Genomic DNA, 6,010 nt, shown 5'->3' on the forward strand with positions numbered 1-6,010 from the left:
ACAGTTTTTTCAGAAGCATTGTTACAATTTTGACATAAAACCGATTCTAAAAAGGACAGACGAAATAAACTTTCTGTAGGAACAGATCCATCAGGATTAAGATTATATACATGATTCAAAATATGCATCATACTTTCTTGTGCATCAAATTGTTCTCGCCGTATATAGTCGTAGCCAGGTAGTTCTATCGATTTTATGAATTGATATGTTTCTATGGGAGTTTCAGACCTTTCTATCGTTGAAAATAATTCTTTTATTGCTAATCGACTTGGGTTATCAGTATCCAGAGATTTAACAGATTCACAGAAACTATCTATAGTGTATAATGATTGAACGATTGAATTAAAAAAGCAGACATTTTGCCCGATATTTTTTAAACCTATTACTTTTTTCACTGCAACATTTTCCTTACCATTTGCTTTTTTTGGAGTTCCACGGAAACCCTTTTTCTTTGTTTGCCCTTTTGGTCTACCTATCGTTGAGTTATACGTGCTTTGATTCGGCCCCGGATTAGATTCTACATCTCCATCTATAGTAATTTGTGTGATTAATAAAAAACTTGTATCGTAAATATAAGATAAATGTTTATTATTTGCATTGTAAGTTTGTAAGTTTGAGTGGCGTTTATAAGGGTCGTGCCTTGTTTGACCTCCGCAGTGGCTTTTATAGTCCAACCAAGGAAGTAAAAGAGAGTATCTCTTACTACCTTGGCGGTGCCTTCGTGGACTTTGGCTGGTGTCAGCTCTTTTGATGGGCATTTCTTTTCTTTTCTTTTCAATTCTTTTGTTTTTGTTTTTGTTTTTATATATATATATATTTTTTTTTTTTTTTTTTTTTTTTTCTTTTTTATGCCTCTTTTTTATACTTTTTTTATTCTTTTTTTTCACTAAATCTAACAAAGTTTTCCTAGTAAAATAATTTTCTTCTTTTCTTCTTTCTTCTCTTTTGTTGCCTTCAATTCTTGATTGTCGTAAAACTTGTTGAGTACTCTCGAGTTCCTAATAAACGTACAGTAACGAATAAACATACAGAGTTGAAAATAGAGGCGTAAAACCTAATTGAAGGGTCTTTTCCGGTTCGGTTAGGGGGTAAATAATGGTTATTCTGCTTTCATTTGACAAATAGATAACACCTCCATATTCAAAGAAGGGTATTTAGCCTTAGAAACACAAGTAGGCTCTTGAAATTGAGGGAAATTATTTGTTGAAATTAATAAACGTACATGTACGTTTATTAGGCACCCGAGAGTAAGTCACCACACCAGCTGGAAAATGAAGCTGCTTCTAACGCAAGTGTTGTCCAAGGATCCAAGTGATGATCAATTCTCCAATGATTTTTGGCTTTGATTTTTGATCAAATACAAATGCTTTCTTTTTTTAATGTTTAATACTGTTTTTTACTCTAAAACTAAAGAAAAGAAGCGTATACATTGAAATGTTCATGGAGGTATAAAAGTATTTCTTTATACCTCCATGTTTTAAATGAAACAACATAACGATTTTTTTTACAATAATCAATCTTCCCTTCTGCTGTCTCACTCTTCAACACACAAGATATCATTCTATGAGACTTCATATTATCCTATAATACATCTACATTTCACCAAACAAACAAAATATTCCTAGACTTTATCTTCATCTTGGTGCGTATACATTTACCTTTCTATAAATACAAAAGAGAAAGAAAAAAATTAAAGAACTCTACGGTGAAGCACGACAATAATAGAAAGAAAAAAAATGAATGAAAACTTGTCTTGCTAAAAAGCGCGGGAATATAAATTAGTAGTCTAGTAAAATTGCCTCTATTCTCATTTATTATTCTTACGTCACTTTATAAACACATTTTAGAAAATCTCTCTTTCAATCAGGGGGTCGTTTGAAGAAGAGAAAATTTTTTAAATCTCACTTTTGTTTACTTTTTGATTTTCTTTTTTTTTATGAAATAAGTGTGTCAAATTAAAAAAAGTCAATGTTTTGAAAAATTGTCTCTCTCTTTAACTTTTTTCTTTTGTTTTAAAAATATCTCACCTTTTGATTGCGTTACACTACCCCCTGCGAAACATCTCTCTTGCTGGCGAGAAAAATATTTCGCAAATCTATTGTTTCGCGCGTATTTTTGTTTATGACACACTTACTCTTTTTCGGCTTTTATCTTTATGGCAGTATTACCCTTATGCGAAATAAAAGAATAATGGTCTGGAAATCGAGACTTAGCATCCGGCGAGTTTGAATACAAAAAATGTGAGTGGGAATTTTTTTCGTGCCCTTCGTGCCCGGCCTTCGTGCCCTCGTGCCTCAACCAAAAAAGTTGATAAATTTCAAAAAGATATGATCGTTTTTTTTCGAAATATTAATTGATATTAATTTGCCTCCATATAGAGGGTCACGGTCATCGATCGCATTGGCCAAAACATGGCCGAAACTATTAAATGGTAAAAGGGAATTTCCCCAAATACGAAGTTCCGATTTTTACGGCCAACTAAATTTTTCCGGGAAAATGGCTTCAGCTACTTTTTAGAGAACCTTGGACTTTATCTTTGTGCAAACAATTAGAAAAAAACAATGAAGCAATTTTACAATCAAAAACCCTACTTTTAGGCATTTTTGGCCAAAATTTGCCCCAAAAAAAATTTCTTTCGAAAATTGGGCTCCGTCATATTTTAGGCATTGCCATTTTACATCATTGTGCAAAAAATCATGAAATACTGTCAAGTATAACTCGAAAAAATGAAGGATATCTGTTTTACGCCGGTTTTCGGCTGTTCCGGCGATTTTTAAGGAGTTCCGGATTGAACAAATGATATTATTGAAAATTAAATGATGCAAAGTTTTGGGTATCACCATAGAGAACCTTTTTTTGTAAAAAAACGATCAAATAAGTTGAAAAAGTGTCACGGAAATACGAAAAAACAGCGATTTCCGGCACATTTCCGGTTCTACAGGCCGGAAAAAATTTTTTTTCGGAAAACGGTTTTCAACATCTTTTCGGCAGTACTAACGCGCTTCTATGTACAAAAATTCAGAAAAAAGTAATGATAAAATCTCGAGACAATCCCTAAAAACCGCTTTTTCCGGGACATTTCCGGACCTGGCGACCGGAAAAATTTTTTTTTCGAAAATCGGGCTCCGTCACATTTTGGGCATTGCCATTTTGCATCATTGTGCAAAAAATTAGAAAAAACTAATGAGCCAATCCCGAGAAAAGCTGGCAACAGACGAACGAACGAACGGACGAACGAACGAACGAACGGACAAGGGTTAATTTAAAGGACTACCTTAGGTAGGTCCAAAAATATGACAAAAAATATGATTCCTCATCAAGGTACTTTTAGGAGGTAAGCCGAGGGATGCGAAAGTTTCCAAATGTTGCATTGATAGAAAAGCGAACAATTAACTACCATTTTATAGATTTTTTAGTATTTCCGGAGGCTCAGTAAGTTTTTAAACTTTGTTACCCAAAATTTTCGTCTGAATATTATATAGCTTGTAAATAGAAAATCAAAATTTTAGCCATATAGTGGAAAAAAAATCTTTCTGAAGTATTGGACGACTTTAAAAGCAATTGTAAACCACAAATTAGAACTGCTGTCAAAAGATGACTTGCCAACAGCCTCAATTGATGATATTGAGCTTTTTACTTTCCAAAGCTGCTGATGACCCTGTTACTCTAGGAGCTGAGTTAGGTCCCGTATGCACATCGGCGTATAGTCATTTTTTCTTTTGATCATGAAAGTATAGTCCTTGAAGAGTCAGAAAACGTGTGTGGCGTTATTTAGATCAGGCTCAAATTTCCATAATGGCGGATTTTAGATTTTCAACCCTTTTTAGCCCTCTTGCTTGAAAAAAAAATTTTTTTTGACTTCAAACATAGACATATTATATACCAATCGATCACAAATTTTATGCTGATTAAGAAAAAAATCAGAACCATGGTCTGAAAATTTCGCTATCTAAAAATATGAAGCACTTTCGATTTCGATTTTTTGAAATGATTACTTTTGGTTCCAAATTTGCGTGGCTGTAACATTTGATTGGCTTACTTGATTTACTTGAAATTTTCCGAGGGTCTTGTCTACCTTCCAAATAATAAAATTCAGGAAAATTTTTTTTTCTACATGAATTTAGAAATCCATAATGGTGGATTCAAAATTTTCTTTCGTCACATGGGGTCCTAGGCTCTGCTAGCCTAAGAAAAATATTTTTTGATCTTAAAACCATGTATATTATATACCAATCGATCAGAAATTCTATGCTGATTAAGAAAAAGGTCAATATCATGGTCTAAAAATTATTCTATCTTGAGCTATGAAGTACTTTCGTTTTCAAAACTTAGAAAACGAAAGTACTTCGTATCTCTTGATAGCGATATTTTCAGACCATGGTTCTGACCTTTTTCTCAACCAGCATAAAATTTCTGATCGATTAGTATATAATTTACATGGTTTTAAGATCAAAAAATATTTTTCTTAGGCTAGCAGAGCCTAGGACCCCATGTGACGAAAGAAAATTTTGAATCCACCATTATGGATTTCTAAATTCATGTAGAAAAAAAAATTTTCCTAAATTTTATTATTTGGAAGGTAGACAAGACCCTCGGAAAATTTCAAGTAAATCAAGTAAGCCAATCAAACGTTACAGCCACGCAAATTTGGAGCCAAAAGTAATCATTTCAAAAAATCGAAATCGAAAGTGCTTCATATCTTTAGATAGCGAAATTTTCAGACCATGGTTCTGACCTTTTTCTTGATCACCATAAAATTTGTGATTGATTGGTATATAATATGTCTATGTTTGAAGTCAAAACTTTTTTTTTTCAAGTAAGAGGGCTAAAAAGGGTTGAAAATCTAAAATCCGCCATTATGGAAATTTGAGCCTGATCCAAATAACGCCACACACGTTTTCTGGCTCTTCAAGGACTATACTTTCATGATCAAAAGAAAAAATGACTGTACGCCAATGTGCATACGGGACACAACTCAGCTCCTAGAGTATGTGGTATAAATACTTTTACAGCTTTAACTTAACCATGATTATAGTTAGAATTTTTATTTAATTGCCTATAATGGGAACTACATTTTTTAATTTTTCGTTTTCAGACTGAAGCTTTCTTCTATACCCGGCCTATGCACTACTCTGTAAATTATTAACAAGTGATTTTCCAAAATCATGACTTTCTCAAAGGCCAATAAAATTTGAACATCACTTTTTAATTATCTTTATATTCTACCTAATTCGAGATACCTCTAATTATTGCTGAAAACACACGAAGGAGGTTCCAAAAAAACCACCCGATACCTGATTTTATCTCAATTTTTAGTTTGGTTTGGTTTGAAACTTTTTTCGTATTTTTTGTAGCCCTGAGATAGTAAAAGGATTTTTTGAGTAAACCACAATGACTGAGATTTTTTTAATACCCCTTTCTTGTATAGTATTGAGAAATGAAAGTGGAACCTTAAAAATGATTCATTTTTTATTACAATTTAGTGCGCCGTCTACTTAAAAGATTGAAGGCACTCGACCAATATAGTTTGCAAAGCAAGTTGCCTTGCCATCAGTCTAACAAACGTTGCTAGACTTAGAGAACAAAAGTTGACCAACTCTGAGGTGAAAAGACTTGGAAAATCATCACTGGCCAAAATTTGGGTTATACAGTAAAGAAAATGTTGACAGGACGGACAAACTCAAATGGAAAACCAGAACACATTAACTTTGTGCACTTGAAAATCGATTTGTTTGATGAAGATTTTCAGAAAAAAGTATAGAGGTATAGTTTTATTCTGCTGAAATGCGAAAGGAAAAAGTTGCAAAAAAAGTTTGATATTTGAAAACCCGCCAACACAAAGAAAAATCCTCAAGTTGACGATAGCAGTCGCTGTGCTTTAAAAAAATCTTCATGCTTTTACACTTGTGCTACTGTCATAAATGCTGTCATAAATGAGGGTAACTTTTATCACCTCCAAACAGCATTTTACGATTTTATAGTGATTTTTTGAGTTATGCTATGACCTCAA

Source organism: Clytia hemisphaerica, unplaced genomic scaffold, assembly GCF_902728285.1.
Source record: "Clytia hemisphaerica strain Z4C2 unplaced genomic scaffold, Clytia hemisphaerica genome assembly, whole genome shotgun sequence".
NCBI classification, from domain to species: domain Eukaryota; kingdom Metazoa; phylum Cnidaria; class Hydrozoa; order Leptothecata; family Clytiidae; genus Clytia; species Clytia hemisphaerica.